Source organism: Apium graveolens, chromosome 8, assembly GCF_009905375.1.
Source record: "Apium graveolens cultivar Ventura chromosome 8, ASM990537v1, whole genome shotgun sequence".
Taxonomy (NCBI): domain Eukaryota; kingdom Viridiplantae; phylum Streptophyta; class Magnoliopsida; order Apiales; family Apiaceae; genus Apium; species Apium graveolens.
Window position 1 is genome coordinate 50,721,846 of NC_133654.1, and position 19,129 is coordinate 50,740,974.

The following is a 19,129-nucleotide window of genomic DNA, read 5'->3' on the forward strand; positions in this document are numbered from 1 at the left end:
TTGATTTATAAGGAATATTCTAAACCTTGGAGAAATTTTCTTTTAAAAGTTGTTTTGTTCACAAATTTCAAAAGTGATTTTATAATATATCTAAAAATCCAAGTTATTTTATGGTATAAATTTTATAATTTTTGAACTTGTATTTTATTTTATAAAAATAAATCTTTACAAATTTTATTTATTATAATTAGCAAATTACATAGAAGACCTTGCATGCAAATCACCCTTCTATTCTCTCAAAGGGCAAATAAGACCTTTCCAACCCCACTAACTCATTTATTGATTACCAAATTACCACACTAACCTTGCATGCAAAATGGCCTAACTTTAGCTAGAGGACATTTTTGTACATTCTCACTTCCACTCATCATTTTGTCAACCAAAAAGCATAAAACTAAAATCAAAGTGGGATAAGTCATTCCACTCACTCCACACTCCAACACACCACATTTGTTTTTCTCTCCTCCCCCTCCCACCATTGCTCTCGGCCGAAGCCCCATTCCCCTACCCCCTTCCATTTTTTATTTCATTCTTCATCTTCCCAAGTGTAAATCTTCTACCTACATTCATCTTATATACTTTCCAAGAGTTTTGTGACTTGGAAGTTGAAGTTCCATGGATGTATGTGTAGTTCTTATGTGATCTCCAAAGAGAAACTCTTGATTCTTGTGAATTCAAGAGCTTTCTATGAGATATATTTTATATATGTGCTAACTAAGTGTTTTATGGAGATATCATGCTTTAAAATCCTTTGCATGCTACTGAATTTTCATTATATATTTATGTTTAGCCATGCATGCTAGTTTTAAGATATTAAAATGATGATCAGCCATGTTGTGCATGCTACTCTTTTCGAAATCATGTTTTTATGTTTAAAAATCTATAAATTCGAAATATGTGTGCTTAAAATAGATTGTTTCCATGATAGATTTCTTATTAATAGTTAATATAAGATATATATCATGATTATTAAGGATGAGTAATAGGTACAAGTCGAATTTGCAAGCATTTAAACTTTATGCCTAGCCGAAATCTTGTTATGTGTTTTTCATGAGTTGCATGTTATATTTTTAGTTGTATGTTGTTGATTCTTGGGAATGGATGATCTCCTCTTATGTTGAGGCACTATTTTAGGACATTAAGACACTAGGTTTGCTTTAGAAAGAGTTGGATGCTTGGTTATTAAGTGGGAGTTAAGGTGGAAAGGGATTAGTTAGTGTTTGTATTTTTCCAGATTTGATGCACTAGTTATGGGGAAGTTTTGAATGAGCATTTGTTGTGCACTTTGAGGCCCAAGCCACCAGAAGCTATCACTAGGAGTATATAAAAGGTTTTAGGTGTTTTTTGGAGGTTTATAAGTCGTTTGGTTAGGTGCACGAGTGGAATCACAAAATCTGTCCAACAGGGGACAGTTTTGTTGCAACTTAGAAATAGGAAGTTTTGACCATGTCATGGGTAGGCCCTCATTAGGCCCTGTTGGGCCTTAGTTAGAGGGAGTGTCAGAGGAGTTTTTTCAGCCATAGTTCATAGTATTTGATTTAGAACCATGTGTCACAAGTTAGTTCAAGTCAGGTCGTTTTCTGCCCACAAAAACAAGGGAACCATAGACTTTAAGCTTAGGCCCAAGGAGGCCCAAGCGAGGCCCTTGAGCCACATCAAGTTTGGGAGATGCCTTAAGGTCAGAAAAGCCTATTGTAGAAGTTTTGGAGGTAAAATTGTAGTTTAAGAGTGTCTAATGCACTCAAAAAATCATAGATGTCATTCTGAAATTTTCCTTAGTGAGCACTTTCACTTATTACATAGTTTTAGAGCACTTAGGAGTGAGACCTAGGTTGACCACTATGGTTGCAAGATAATATAAAGACATTAGAGTAAAAGGCCCAAGTGAGGGTCAATAGGTTTTGGATAGTTTAGTAAAGGCACATTGAGTAAGGAAGCCAAAATTTGGAAACTTTGTCTAGTTTAGCGACCAAGTGACTTAAGTTGGGGATCGAGATCATCCAAGCCTAGTGTTGCATTATGGTGTGTGTGATATTATTTGGAATTAAAATATGATATGTGAGTATATGTGGCTATGTGTACAATTATATTTATAAGGTGAATATAAATTACGTGCATATAGGCCTAAGTGCCATTTGTGTTGTAAATAGGTTAAGTTGGTGAGAATATATTATAATGAGAATTATTATTATTTACGTAGGATCTCGAGACGAGGGTAAACTTGCCATAAAGGTCGAGTGAAGCTTCCAGTTGCTCCTACCAGCCAGACCAGACCAGCCTTTCTCAAGATAAGTGATTCAACTTGTCTTTCGTATTCACTGCAAATGTGTAACAATTAGTTCATATATATTGATGCGAGTATCCTGAGTAATCTTGATATACTAGAACCAATTGATTCTTAAGTCTATCTTCGTATTATATAAAAATGCCATGAACCCTCAATTTCATATTGCAAGTAGATCGAAGGTCGTATCATGCTAGTACATCAAAGTAATTGGAATGCCATGATAAAAATAAAGATTTGTTATAATTCTTGTTTGATCCTCTTGATCAACATACTATTGATTCCTAAAAATCTTGATATCTCACCCTGATGCTTGAACCCCTATAGAAACTTTACCTTGATACCTAAAAGCCAAATATTCATCAAAGTTGTCCATAATTGATTGATACCTCTCTTTCTTACCCTAAAGTTGGACAATCCTGATATACCTTGAGCTAAAAATCATTTCTTCATATCTTGACACCCCTAGTATTCTTGAAGCTTATCTTCTTGATGTTCTAGTACTTGTACATTATCGAAAAACCATTGCTTTAAGCCTAGTTTGGCATTACTCTTTCATAATATCCAATAGCCTTGCTAAATTTCCTTGTCAAAGTTCTTGTATATGGAAACCTTTCAATTACCCTAATAGAGTAAAGTCTAGTGGATCATGGCCCTGAGATTTTGTGACATATTTCCAGTATTTCAAAGTTGATCTATAATCCCTTGATAAAAATATTTACTACTTAAGAGATTTTATTATAAATAGGCATCAGTTTTTGAAATGAATAAAATGTGGATTTTCAGTCCCAAAGGGGGATAAATGTTTTCTTTGAATAGTGGATCTGGACTGAGACGCGAGTCCTTTCCACACTTATATTGTAGGCTTAAAAGTTGCCTAGGGATCCCATTAATGTTTTAGAACCCAGCGAGGTTCGGGATTACTTCGCGGCTGATCACCGGCTCTAATCCGTAGTGTGATAAAATGATTTTAATTAAGATATGATTTTGGAAATGTTTTGATACAAGCAAATGATGCCTTCACCCAAAGTTTTATCTCTTGCTTTTATTGGTTATATCTTCACAATGTCATTCTATTATATATATCTCGATTTATGTTTTGTATCATATAGTTAGTACTTGTTGAGCATTTGGCTCACTCCTTGCTTTACCCTGATATTACAGCTAGCAGCTATGGTTAGATTCAAGCAGACAGCCCGTAAGACCTGTGACACCGATGCATATGTCCAAGCTCAGGTAGAATAAGAGATAGTTTTGTGTGAGGACTCGATATTAAAATCAGTTGTAATAGATGGTAGTGTTGGGCTGTTCCAAACCCTAAACTGTAAGATCTTGGATTCAGTTATGTTTACTTTCTTCTAAATATTGTAATAGTTATATTTATTTTGTTTGCTAAGTCGGGGGTGTGACAGGTTTTGGTATCAGAGCTGCGGTTTAGAGTCCCTGGACAGCCCAAATAGGTTATAGGATATATGTATAGGATATAGATAATATGCGAGAGAGTAGGTTAAGTAAATTTATTATTAATACTCCTCTTATTGGTTTGTCAGCAAAGGGCGCATTCCTCGGCACCCTCTGGGTCGGACGACACTATTGCTTTCTCTGTGTATGCTGAGTTGAGGCGCGAGTTTGATATGCTTCAAGGCAAGTACGACCGACTGATAGACCGACTGAAGAACGTGTACCCGGACAGCCGAAACTATGAAGGGAAGCCCAAGGAGCAGATGACTGCGAGACTTGAGACCTTGGTTCAGTACGTCAACACTAAGCTTGAGGAGATGCCATTGCACCGAGACCGCACCAGCCAGTATGTCATCCAAATGGTGGCAGATGAGCTCTAGAGCATTGTGAAGACGCTTCGAGAGGAGAAGACTACCAAACCCCGTTCTGATGGAGTGGAGCCTTAGTTCTTTCCATTATTTACCTTTTCATGTTGTTGTACTATCAGACTTCGTAAAATTCCCAGTTGTTTCCTTTAAATAAGCATGTTGTTCCTAGAATCAGACTTTGTCCTAATCCTATGTATTGTGACCTTTAAATTTCAATTATTATGCACTATCGTTCTATTTGCTCTCAACTATTATTTTACGCCTTCATATGCATCACCATATCTATTTAATTTGAAATTTGACCTCATATGTAAATAAGAATGCCATGCAATACCCTCGAATTATTTCCTTATTCATACTTGTTTTGATATAACTCTTATTTCAGGATCATGCCACCCAAAAAAGAAGAACCCAACAACCACCTCCACCACAGATCCAAATATTCTTCGATTACTGGAAACTTTGCAATAACAAACCAATGCTATAGCTCAACAACAACTAAATCTTCAACAACAAATTAAAAACCAAGATAACCGTGAACCACACCAACCACCCGAACCACCAGTACCACCTAGACAAGTTGTCACTTTCAAGGTATTTCAGAATATGAATCCACCTGCATTTTATGATACCACTGATCCAATAATAGCTAACACATGGATTAAGGAAATGGAAAGGGCTTTTGAGTTGATACAGTTAGGAGATGATCAGAAGACGCCATATGCTACTTACTTCCTGAAGGGCGAAGTCATCTATTGGTGGGAATCAGTAAAAGCTATGGAAGCAACTCAACAGGTTTCTTGGGAGAGATTTAAGAAGTTATTTCTGGAAAAGTATTACCCTAAGTACATGCAGAATCAGATGGAGCTTAAATTTCTTGAGTTAAAGCAAGGGAATATGTCTGTACTGGAGTATGAGAAGAAGTTCACTGAGTTGTCAAGGTTTGTGACAAAGTATACCAGCACTGAGGAGGAAAAAGCGAATAGATTTCAGCAAGGATTGGAGCCTTGGATCAGAGATAGAGTGGCTATGTTTGAGCTTGATACCTATGCGGGAGTAGTACAGAAAGCTGCTCTGATTGAGAATAATGGGATGCAGCCAAGGAAAGAAAGGGATAACATGAAAAGAAAGGTTCCATTTTATGGAGAGAAGTCTGAAGCCAGAAATTCACAAGATCGGAATGTTAAGAGGATTGGATTTCATAAGGGTGGAAATTTTCAAAAGAAAGGGAATTTGGGCAAAAGACAAGAATCTAAAGGGAACGACCAGACAAGCCAAGGGCAAGTTGGAGAAAACAGGTTCCAGAGACCGGAAAGCAAGCACTGTGGAAGAAGGCACCCCGAAGTGTGTAATAAGCTGAGCATGACATGCTATAGGTGCAATCAGAAGGGACATTTGGCAAATGAGTGCAAGATGCCGAAGCCAGGAGTTACATGTTACAAGTGTGGAAAGACTGGACACATAGATAGGGAGTGCAAGACAACCGGACCAGTCAAAGCTCTAATGAATGTGGCAAGTACCAGTGCAAGCGTGCCAACCGAGGTATTGACATTACCTCCACCACCTACAACAACTCCGCAAGCAACAGCAAGGACATTCGATTTGAAAATGAAGGACGCTGTTCAGAATTCTGAGGTGATAGAAGGTACACTTTTACTCAATAATGTCAAAGTTAAAGAATTGATTGATTCGGGAGCAACAAGATCTTTCATATCAGAAACTTTTGTTGATAAACTTCAATGTGATAAAATGATTATGAGCAAGGTAGTAAATGTGGTAATTGCAAACCAAGAGAAGATTCATGTGAATCAATTCTGTCCAAAATGTGAGATTGATATTTCGGGGCATAAGTTTTCAGCCGACTTGATACTCTTCAAGTTGGGAGAGTTCGATATAATTTTAGGTATGGATTGGTTAGGGAAGAATAACGCCCAGAGTAATTGTAAGACCAAGAAAGTGTATTTAAAGATGAAGAGTGGAGAGAAGGTAGTATTTAAGGGACAGAGGCAAGAGCAGCTGTTTCTTACAATCGTTCAGGATAAGAAGCTACTTAGAAAAGGTTGTGAGTCGTTCCTAGCTTATGTAGTGGATTCAGAAAAAGGCAACCCCAGCATAGAAGATATCCCCGTAGTTAACGAGTTCCCAGATGTGTTTCCAGACGAACTACCAGGCTTACCACCAGATCGACAAATCAAGTTCGAGATCAACCTTGCTCCAGGCACAGAACCAGTTTCAAAGGCCCCGTATAGGATGGCACCAACAGAAATGAAAGAGTTGGCGAGTCAGCTACAAGAATTATTGGATAAAGGAGTGATTCGGCCAAGTACGTCGCCATGGGGAGCACCTGTCCTGTTTGTAAAGAAGAAAGATGGAAGTATGCGACTATGCATAGATTATCGGGAGTTGAATAAGGTGATGATTAAGAACCGCTACCAGCTACCAAGAATAAATGACCTTTTTGACCAGCTGAAAGGAGCAAAGTGCTTTTCAAAGATTGACTTGAGATCAGGATACCACCAATTAAAGATCAAGAAAGAAGATATTCCCAAGACAGCATTCAGGACCAGATATGGACATTATGAATTCTTAGTAATGCCGTTTGGATTGACTAATGCCCCGACCGTATTTATGGATCTGATGAATCGGGTATTTAAAAAGTATTTGGACAAGTTCGTAGTAGTATTCATTGATGACATCCTTATTTATTGAAAGTCAGAAGAAGAACATAAGCAGCATCTATGGATATCATTGGAGATACTCCGGCAAGAGAAGTTGTATGCCAAGTTTTCTAAATGTGAGTTTTGGTTAAAGGAAGTTCAATTTTTGGGGCATGTCATTGGAAATGAAGGAGTTAAAGTAGATCCGGCAAAGATTGAGGAGATTATGAGTTGGGAGAGGCCAAAGACACCTACGGAAGTGCGAAGTTTTCTAGGATTGGCAGGGTACTATAGAAGGTTTGTCAAGGATTTTTCAAAAATTGCCACACCATTGACTAAGTTAACCAGGAAGAATCAGAAGTTCGAATGGAGTGCAGAATGTGAGGATAGCTTTCAAGAGTTGAAACAGAGATTGGTAACAGCTCCGGTGTTAGTACTACCAGCTGACCAAGGAAACTTTATGATATTCAGCGACGCTTCACATAAAGGATTGGGCTGTGTGTTAATGCAACACAGTAAGGTGATCGTGTATGCGTCAAGACAGTTGAAACCGCATGAGTTAAAGTACCCGACGCATGACTTGGAGCTCGTCGCTATAGTGTTCGCACTTAAGATTTGGTGACATTACCTCTACGGAGAAAAATGTGAAATCTACACAGATCACAAGAGTTTAAAGTACATTTTCACTCAGAAGGAGCTCAATATAAGGCAAATGAGATGGTTGGAATTGATCAAGGACTACGATTGCTCGATAAATTACCATCCTGGAAAGGCGAATGTTGTGGCCGATGCATTAAGCAGGAAGGAGAGATTGAATATGAAGACAACACCAAAGGAATTGTCTGAAGAGATTAAAAATTTGGATTAGAACTTTGTAATTATGGAATAGTTGAAGAAGTTTGTCGTGCAATGACTTTTCAGCTAGATTCTAGCACCACAGCCAGAGATTCCACAGTTTCAGCTAGAGCCACCTATGTTTACACGCCCAGAGCAGCCTGTCTTATTTCCCGCACCTTTGGTTATTTATGCCCCTGTACCTGGATATACCAGTTTCTACAGCAGGAGTTTATGGATGAGGTAGTTGTTGACCGAGGCCGTATACCGTAGGGCGATGAGATTGACCGAGGCCATACTAGAGGCGCTATCGCAGGAATTGAGTTGAGTGCCACCCGGAATTTGATTTCAGATGACAGTAGAGTGTTGTACCCTATATATTATATGTAGATAGATGCAACATAGTATAGTATGAACTTCTTTCATCATCGGCTTTATAAGGTGATTGCTGAATCCCTTTCAAATCATTCCTTCTTCAAAATATTGTTTTCTAATTGGGACAAGCAGTTATATGGTGTGACGATTTGTCAAAATGATAAAGAGTCTGGTGGGACGCCACCTAATCATGTGCTGTGTGCCATATGGTATGACAGACTGGCCATCTTGAGTACTAATATGGTTGTCTCATTCCTATTTAAATCATTATTCATTCTTTCTTCCTCACTCCTGATTTATTTATTCATGAATCCTTTCGATTGCTTCCTTGTACTCTTATCCCTTACAAAAAGTTTCCAATCAGAATCATATACACAAATTCTGTTACGACCGGCATTTTATGTAATAATATTTGTGAATTTGGTATAATATTAAGTCAAATGAAAATATATTCAATGATTGTACGTTTGTGTGAGTGAAAATTTCTGCATTATAAATTTGCTTTGGGTAGTATATGATTATTCAAAGCAAGAGTTTATTTAATTTCTTTATTTTTGATTTATAAGGAATATTCTAAGCTTTGGAAAAATCTTCTTTTAAAAGGCATTTTGTTCACAAATTTTGAAAATGATTTTATAAAGTCTCTAAAAATACAAGTTAATTTATGGTATAAATTTTATAATTTTTGAACTTGTATTTTATTTTATAAAAATAAATCATTATAAATTTTAGTTGTCATATTTATCAAATTACATGAATAACCTTGCATGCAAACTCTCTTCTATTTAATCAAAGGGCAAAGAAGACATTCTCAACCCCACTAACTCACATTTTGCTAACCAATTTACCCCTTTACCCTTGCATGCAAATCTACCTAACTATATTGGAGGGTCACTCTTGTAAAATCTCAAACCCACTCACATTATAGTCAAATCAATGCATAAAAACAAGTCCAAGAAGTGATCATCACCTCACTTCACCCCACCACTTCACTCTCTTCTCCCTCCCTCCTCCCTCACCTCTCGGTTTTTCCCCTCCCCTCTCGGCAACCACCAAAACCGAGCCCCATCCCCTTCTTTCTTCAACTCTCACTCAAACAATCATCTTATATCCAAGTAATTTTACTCCCTATATGTTATTCTTATATATATTTCAAAAGTTTAGAGTGAAAAACCTATGTTTTGACCTTGCATGGTGATGTTTTTGTTAAACTCAAAGTGAACCTCCTTGATTCTTGTGAATCTAAGGCTTTCACCATGAGATATAGTATCATAGGGTCAAGAATGGCTAGACATAAGAGTGTTACACTTATGAAATGTTGTTCTTACCCTAATCCATTCGGCCATGACTTGATAGGAGCCGAATGGATGGTGTTTTGTTGCCTTGTTACATTTTTGTGTATTTTGTGATGACAACGTGAATTTTATAGTAAAAGCTTGATAAAACCCTTTTGCATGCTAGTTGATCATTTAGTTGTAATCCATGTTAGGCTTGCATGTTGAATTATGATAAAAATTTATTTGGAAATCATGTTGCTTTGGCTTGAAAGATCCGAAAGCATGCATGCATGTAAATCACTTTTTATTTTTTTTGGAAGTTTTGATCATTTAGATTCATGTTGTTAGTGAGCCTTAATTTCAGTAGGAATAATGTATTAATATTGATTTATACTTCTTATTGCATGGTAATAATTCGTGGTTATCTATTATAAAAAAAATATATATATCTTGTTGCTTCAAGAGCATAAAGGTTTGTGATTTGTAAAGAGTAGTCTCTTTTGTTTTGCCATAGTTGCACCTTAGGTAAGGATGATCTCACCAAGGTTATTTTGAGAAAAAGGGATTTAGTTCAGTAGAATACCATGTATAAGTCTTTGTTTAAGTTTTGAGTTGTTGTTAGATAGGTTTGTCAAGTCAAAGCCTTGGAAAAATGAGAGTTATAGTTTGTGCAGAAAAATCAGTTTAGTACCCTGAGGTTTAGAGTGAGTTTTGACCATGTCATTGAGGTGCACTTTGAGGCCCAAGCTACCAGAAGTTAGTATGGGGAGTATATAATAGGTTTTAGGAGTTGGTTGGAGGTTTGCATGTCATTTGGTTAGGTGCACAAGTAGAATAACAAAATCTGTCCAGCAGGGGACAGTTTTGTTGCAACTTAGAAATAGGGAGATTTGGCCATGTCATGGGTAGGCCCTCATTAGGCCCAATTGGGCCTTAGTTAGAGGGTATGTCAGAGAAGTTTTTCCAACCATAGTTCATAGGATATGAGCTAGAACCATGTGTCACAAGTTAATTCAAGTCAGGGCATTTTCTGCCCAGAAAAACAGGGGAACCTTGGACTTTTAGCTTAGGCCCAAGAAGGCCCAAGCCAGGCCTTTGAGCCACATCAAGCTTGTGAGATGCCCTTAGGTCAGGAGAGTCTTGTGTAAAAATTTTGAAGAAAAACTTGTAGTTTAAGAGTGTCTAATGCACTCAAGAAACCTTAGTTACCATTCTGAAATTTGCACCAGTGAGCACTTTCACTTATCACATAGCTTTAGAACACTTAGAAGTGAGTATTAGGTCGACCACCATAGTTGTAAGATAGTATAAGGTCAGTAGAGCAAAAGGCATAAGTGAGGGTCAATAGGTTTTGGATAATTTAGGAAAGGCACATTGAGTTAGGAAGCCCAAATTTGAAGACTTTGTTTAGTTAGCGACCAAGTGACTTAAGTGGTGAGTCGAGATCATCCAAGCCTAGTGTGGCATTATGGTGTATATGATGTTATTTGGTATTAATATACAATATGTGATTATGTGGCTACGTGTGTACATTTGAAAATATAATGGTGGATATGAATTAAGTGCGTATAGGCCTAAGTGCCATCCATATTTAATTTCGGGTTGTAAATAGGTTAAGATGGTAAGAATATATTATAATGAGGATTATTATTATTTATGTAGGATCTCGAGACGAGGGAAAACTTGCCATAAAAGTCAAGTGAAGCTCCAGTTGTTGCTCCTACCAGTCAGACCAGACCAGTCTATCTCAAGGCAAGTGATTCAACTTGACCTTCGTATTTACTGTAAACAGTTCATATATATATCGATGCAATTATCCTGAGTCATTTTGATATATTTAAATCAAGCGTATCTTTTGTTTGTCTTTGAGTTACATAGAGATGCCATGAACCCTCGAGTACGTATTGCAAGTAGTTCAAAAGTCTTTCATGATGGTTTAATGCCATGATAAAATAGAGATTTGTTATAATACTTTATTGATCCTTTTGATTATCATGCTATTGATCCCTGAGAAATCTTGATATTGCACCCTGATGCTTTGATTCAACTCTTGAAATAACCTCGATAGAAACTTTATCTTGATACCTAAAAGCCAATCATTTCTTAAATTCATTCATGATTGTTTGATAACCCTATCCTTACCCTAAAGCTTGATACCCTGTTATATCTTGAGCTGATGATCACTTTCTTTATATTTTAACACCTCTATCCTATTGGAACCAGTGATGCTTATCTTCTTGATGTTCTAATACCTATACCTTGTCTACAACCATTGCTTTAAGCCTAGTTTGGCATTACTCTTTCATATTATCCAATAGCCTTGCTCAATTTCCTTGTCAAAGTTCTTGTTTATGGAAACCTCTCAATTACCCTAATATAGTAAAGTCTAGTGGATCATGGCCCTGAGATTTAGTGTCATATTTCCAGTGTTTCAAGTTGATCTATAATCCCTTGATAAAAATGATTACAGTCGAAAGAGATTTTGTCATAAATCGGCATCAATTTTTAAAATGATTAAAATATGGATTTTTCAGTCCCAAAGGGGGATAAATGTTTTCTTTGAATGGTGGATCTGGACTGAGACGCGAGTCCTTTCCACACTTATATTAGGCTTAAAAGTTGCGTAGGGATTCCCAATAATGTTTTAGAACCCAGCGAGGTTCGGGATTACTTCGCGGCTGATCACCGGCTGTAATCCGTAGCGTCATAAAATGATTTTGATTAAGAATGATTTTAAAATTGTTTTGATGCAAGCAAAATGATGCCAAGTCACATAAGTTTTATCTCTCGTTATCATTGATTATGTCTTTCCATTGTCATTCCTAAAGGTATATCTCGATTTATGTTTTGCGTTGTACTGTTAGCACTTGTTGAGCTTTTGGCTCACTTCTTGCTTTACCCTGATATTACAGCTAGCAGCTATGGTTAGATTCAAGCAGACTGCCCGTAAGACCTGTGATGCTGATGCTTATGTTCGAGCTCAGGTAGAATAAGTAATAATAGCTGTGAGGATTCGGTATTTGTAATCAGATGTAATAGCTGGTAGTGATGGGCTGTTCCAAACCCTAAACTGTAAGATCTTGGATTGGTTGTGTATCCTTCATTAAAATGATGTAATAGCTATATTTATTTCGCTATTTAAGTTGGGGGTGTGACAGGTTTTGGTATCAGAGGTACGATTTAGAGTCCCTGGACATCCCAAATAGGTTATAGGATTTGTGTGTAGGTTATAGATATTATGCGAGAGAGTAGGTTAAGTAAATTATTATTAATACTCCTCTTATTGGTTGTTAGCAAAGGGCGCATTCCTCGTCATCCTCTGGGTCGGACGACACTATTGCTTTCTCCGTGTATGCTGAGTTGAGGCGCGAGTTCGACATGCTTCAGGGCAAGTACGACCGACTGATAGACCGACTGAAGAACGTGTATCCGGACAGCCGAAACTACGAAGGGAAGCCCAAGGAGCAGATGATTGCGAGACTTGAGACCTTGGTTCAGTACGTCAACACTAAGCTTGAGGAGATGCCAGCACACCGGGACCGTACCAGCCAGTATGTCATTCAGATGGTGGCGGATGAGCTCCAGAGCATTGTGAAGACGCTTCGAGAGGAAAAGACTACCAAGCCCCGTTCAGATGGAGTGGAGCCTTAGTTCTTTCCATTTACCTTTCATGTTATTGTACTATCAGACTCTATGGAATCCCCAGTTGTTTCTGTCTTTCCTTTAAATAAGCCTGTTATTCCTAGAATCAGACTATGTCCCAATCCTATGTACTGTGACCTTTAAAAATTTCAATAATTATGTGCTATTGTTCCATTTGCTCTCAACTGTTATTTTATGTTTTTATCATCATATCTGCTTAATTTGGAAACTTGACCCCATATGTAAATGAGAATGCCATGCGATACCCTCGAATCATTTTATCATTCATATCTGTTATGACACAACTCTTATTTCAGGATCATGCCTCCCAAAAAGAAGAACCCAACAACCACCTTCACCACAGACCCAAACATTCTTCGACTACTGGAAACCTTGCAACAGCAAACCAATGCTATAGCTCAACAACAACTAACTCTTCAACAACGAATTGAAAACCAAGATAACCGTGAGCCACACCAACCACCTGAACCACCAGTACCACCTAGACAAATTGTCACTTTCAAAGCTTTTCAGAATGTGAATCCACCTGTATTTCATGATACCACTGATCCAGTGATAGCAAACACATGGATCAAGGAGATGGAAAGGGCTTTTGAGTTGGTACAGTTAGGAGACGATCAGAAGACGCTGTATGCCACTTACTTCTTGAAGGGAGAAGTCATCTATTGGTGGGAATCAGTAAAAGCTATGGAAGTCACTCAGCAGGTTTCTTGGGAGAGATTTAAGAAGTTATTTCTGGACAAGTATTACCCTAAGTACATGCAGAATCAGATGGAGCTAAAATTTCTTGAGTTAAAGCAAGGGAACATGACTGTACTAGAATATGAGAAGAAGTTCACTGAGTTGTCAAGGTTTGTGACAAAGTATACTAGCACTGAGGAAGAAAAAGCAAAGAAATTTCAGCAAGGATTGGAGCCTTGGATCAGATATAGGGTGGCTATGTTTGAGCTTGAAACTTATGCGGGAGTAGTACAGAAAGCTGCTCTGATTGAGAATAATGGGATGCAGTCAAGGAAAGAGAGGGATAACAAGAAGAGGAAGGTTCCATTTTATGGAGAAAAGTCTGAAGCTGGAAGTTCGCAAGATTGGAATGTAAAGAGGATTGGTTTCCAGAAGGGTGGAAATTTTCAAAGGAAGGGAAATTTGGGCAAAAGGCAAGAATCAAAAGGGAACAATCAGGCAAGCCAAGGGCAAGTTGGAGAAAACAGGTTCCAGAGGCCAGAATGCAAGCACTGTGGAAGAAGGCACCCCGCAGTATGCAATAAGCTGAGTATGACCTGTTATAGGTGCAATCAGAAGGGATATTTGGCAAACGAGTGCAAGATGCCGAAGCCAGGAGTTACGTATTACAAGTGTGGGAAGACTGGACACATGGCTAGGGAGTGTAAGGCAACAGGACCAGTCAGAGCTCTGATGAACGTGGCAAGTACCAGTGCAAGCGTGCCAGCTGAGGTATTGGCATTACCTCCACCACCCGCACCAACCCCGCAAGCAACAGCAAGGACATTTGATCTAAAGATGAAAGATGCTGTTCAGAATTCTGAGGTGATAGCAGGTACACTTTTATTCAATAATGTCAAAGCTAAAGTATTGATTGATTCGGGAGCAACAAGATCTTTCATATCAGAATCTTTTGTTGATAAGCTCCAATGTGATAAAACGGTTATGAGTGAGGTAGTAAATGTGGTAATTACGAACCAAGAGAAGATTCCTGTGAATCAATTTTGTCCAAAATGTGAGATTGATATTTCGGGATATAAGTTCTCAGCCGACTTGATACTCTTCAAGATGGGAGAGTTTGATATAATTTTAGGAATGAATTGGTTAAGAGAGAATAGCGCTCAGATAAATTGTAAGACCAAGAGAGTGTATTTAAAGACGAAGAGTGGAGAGAAGGTAGTATTTAAGGGGCAGAGGCAAGAGCAACTATTTCTTACAATTATTCAGGCTAAGAAGTTACTTAGAAAAGGTTGTGAGTCGTTCCTAGCATATGTAGTGGATTCAGAGAGAGGCAGCCCCAGCATGGAAGATATTCCTGTAGTTAATGAGTTCCCCGATGTGTTTCCCGATGAACTACCAGGCTTACCACCAGATCGGCAAATTGAGTTCGAGATCAACCTTGCTCCAGGCACGGAACCAGTTTCAAAGGCTCCGTATAGGATGGCACCAGCAGAAATGAAAGAGTTGGCGAGCCAGCTACAAGAATTATTGGATAAGGGAGTGATACGACCAAGTACGTCGCCATGGGGAGCACCTGTTCTCTTTGTGAAGAAGAAAGATGGGAGTATGCGTCTATGCATAGATTACCGGGAGTTGAATAAAGTAACGATTAAGAACCGCTACCCGCTACCAAGGATAGATGACCTTTTTGATCAGTTAAAGGGAGCAAAATGCTTTTCGAAGATTGATTTGAGATCGGGATACCATCAATTAAAGATCAAGGAAGAAGATATTCCCAAGACCGCATTCAGGACCAGATATGGGCATTATGAATTCCTAGTAATGCCGTTTGGATTGACCAACGCTCCGGCCGCATTTATGGATCTGATGAATCGAGTATTTAAGAAGTATTTGGATAAATTTGTCGTGGTATTTATTGATGACATCCTTATTTATTCTAAGTCGGAAGAAGAATATAAGCAGCACCTCTGGATAGCATTGGAGATACTCCGACAAGAGAAGTTGTATGCCAAGTTTACCAAATGTGAGTTTTGGTTAAAGGAAGTTCATTTTTTGGGGCATGTTATTGGAAATGAGGGAGTTAAAGTGGATCCGGCGAAGATTGAGGCAGTTATGAGTTGGGAGAGGCCAAAGACTCCTACGGAAGTGCGAAGTTTTCTAGGATTGGCCAGATACTATAGAAGATTCGTCAAGGATTTCTCGAAGATCGCCACACCATTGACCAAGTTAACCAGAAAGAATCAAAAGTTTGAATGGAGTGCAGAATGTGAAAATAGCTTTCAAGAGTTAAAATAGAAGTTGGTAACAGCTCCGGTGTTGGTACTTCCAGATGATCAAGGGAATTTTGTAATATTCAGCGACGCTTCACATAAGGGTTTGGGTTGTGTGTTGATGCAACACAGTAAGGTAATAGCATATGCGTCAAGACAGTTGAAGCCGCACGAGTTAAAGTATCCGACACATGACTTGGAACTAGCCTCCATAGTGTTCGCACTCAAGATTTGGAGACACTATCTCTATGGAGAGAAGTGTGAAATCTACACGGATCACAAGAGTTTAAAGTACATTTTTACTCAGAAAGAGCTCAATATGAGGCAGAGGAGATGGCTGGAATTGATCAAGGACTATGACTGTTCGATAAATTACCATCCTGGAAAGGCGAACGTAGTGGCCGATGCGCTGAGTCGGAAGGAGAGATTGAATATGATGATAACATCAAAAGAGTTATCTGAAGAAATCGGAAAATTGGAATTGGAACTTTGTGCTTATGAGAAAGTCAAAGAAGTTTGTCGTGCAATGACCTTTCAGCCAACACTAATGGAAAAGATAAAGAAGTGTCAAGAGGAAGTAATGGAAAAAGAGAAAAATCAGTTATCTGGAGAAGAGATTAATACTAAAAGGGATGAGCAAGGAATACTAAGGTTTTCATCCAGAATATGGATTCCTCATGTACCTGAATTAAAGAATAAGATCCTCCGTGAAGCCCACCATTCGAAATTTTCAATCCACCCGGGAAGCACCAAGATGTATCAAGACTTAAAGAAGAACTTTTGGTGGCCAAATATGAAGCGAGACGTGGCAGAATGGGTTGCGAAGTGCTATACTTGTCAGAAAGTAAAGGCAGAACATCAACGACCAAGCGGATTAATTCAGCCCCTGAAGATTCCAGAATGGAAATGGGAAAATATCGCTATGGACTTTATAGTAGGACTACCGCGAACAAAATCCGGACATGACGCAATATGGGTTATAATTGATCGTCTTACGAAGTCGGCGCATTTCCTTCCAATAAATGAGAAGTCGTCACTGGACAAGTTGGTTCATCTGTATGTGCACGAAATCGTATTAAGGCATGGAGTACCCGTATCAATAGTTTCAGACAGAGATCCCCGATTTAACTCGAGATTCTGGAAGCAATTCCAGGAATGTCTTGGCACGAAGTTGAATATGAGCACGGCGTATCACCCGCAGACTGATGGTCAGAGCGAAAGGACGATTCAAACAATCGAAGACATGTTGCGCAGTTGTGCAATCGATTTTGCAGGAAGTTGGGACGACCACCTGCCATTGATTGAATTCTCATATAACAACAGCTATCATTCCAGTATCGGCATGCCACCATATGAAGCTTTGTACGGGCAAAAATGTAGATCACCAACAAGTTGGGATGAAGTAGGAGAAGGAAGAATTCTCGGCTCAGAATTGGTACAACAGTTGCATGACTCAGTCAAGTTAATTCAGAAAAGGTTGCTTGCTGCTCAAGATAGACAGAGGAAGTATGCGGATCCAGCGCGTAAGGATGTTCAATTCTAAATTGGCGAAGCTGTGTTGCTAAAGGTGTCACCTAGGAAAGGGTTGATGAGATATGGCAAGAAAGGAAAGTTAGCACCTAGATACATAGGTCCTTTTGAGATTTTGAGTCAAGTAGGAAATGTGGCCTACGAGTTGGCCTTACCACCTCAGTATCGGCATGTGCATAATGTGTTCCATGTGTCGTTACTTAAGAAATATAATCCTGACACTAGCCATGTGATAGAATATGAACCCGTAGAAATTCAGGCAGACCTGTCATTTGTGGAGCAACCGGTTAAAATACTCGACTGGCAAGTAAAGAGTCTTAGAAATAAGTCAGTAAAGTTAGTAAAAGTACTTTGGAGGAACCCTAAGGTCGAAGAGTCGACTTGGGAGTTAGAGTCTGATATGCGTTCCCGGTATCCTCATCTGTTCTCTTAGATTCTGGGGACAGAATCCCTTAAGGGGGAGAGGATGTTACGACCGGCATTTTATGTAATATTATTTGTGAATTTGGTATAATATTAAGTCAAATGAAAATATATTCAATGATTGTACATTTGTGTGAGTGAAAATTTATGCATTATAAATTTGCTTTGGGTTGTATATGATTTTTCAAAGCAAGAGTTTATTTAATTACTTTTTTTTTGATTTATAAGGAATATTCTAAGCTTTGGAAAAATCTTCTTTTAAAAGGCATTTTGTTCACAAATTTTGAAAATGATTTTATAAAGTCTCTAAAAATACAAGTTAATTTATGGTATAAATTTTATAATTTTTGAACTTGTATTTTATTTTATAAAAATAAATCATTATAAATTTTAGTTGTCATATTTATCAAATTACATGAATAACCTTGCATGCAAACTCTCTTCTATTTAATCAAAGGGCAAAGAAGACATTCTCAACCCCACTAACTCACATTTTGCTAACCAATTTACCCCTTTACCCTTGCATGCAAATCTACCTAACTATATTGGAGGGTTACTCTTGTAAAATCTCAAACCCACTCACATTATAGTCAAATCAATGCATAAAAACAAGTCCAAGAAGTGATCATCACCTCACTTTACCCCACCACTTCACTCTCTTCTCCCTCCCTCCTCCCTCACCTCTCGGTTTTTCCCCTCCCCTCTCGGCAACCACCAAAACCGAGCCCCATCCCCTTCTTTCTTCAACTCTCACTCAAACAATCATCTTATATCCAAGTAATTTTACTCCCTATATGTTATTCTTATATATATTTCAAAAGTTTAGAGTGAAAAACCTATGTTTTGACCTTGCATGGTGATGTTTTTGTTAAACTCAAAGTGAACCTCCTTGATTCTTGTGAATCTAAGGCTTTCACCATGAGATATAGTATCATAGGGTCAAGAATGGCTAGACATAAGAGTGTTACACTTATGAAATGTTGTTCTTACCCTAATCCATTCGGCCATGACTTGATAGGAGCCGAATGGATGATGTTTTGTTGCCTTGTTACATTTTTGTGTATTTTGTGATGACAACGTGAATTTTATAGTAAAAGCTTGATAAAACCCTTTTGCATGCTAGTTGATCATTTAGTTGTAATCCATGTTAGGCTTGCATGTTGAATTGTGATAAAAATTTATTTGGAAATCATGTTGCTTTGGCTTGAAAGATCCGAAAGCATGCATGCATGTAAATCACTTTTGATTTTTTTTGGAAGTTTTGATCATTTAGATTCATGTTGTTAGTGAGCCTTAATTTCAGTAG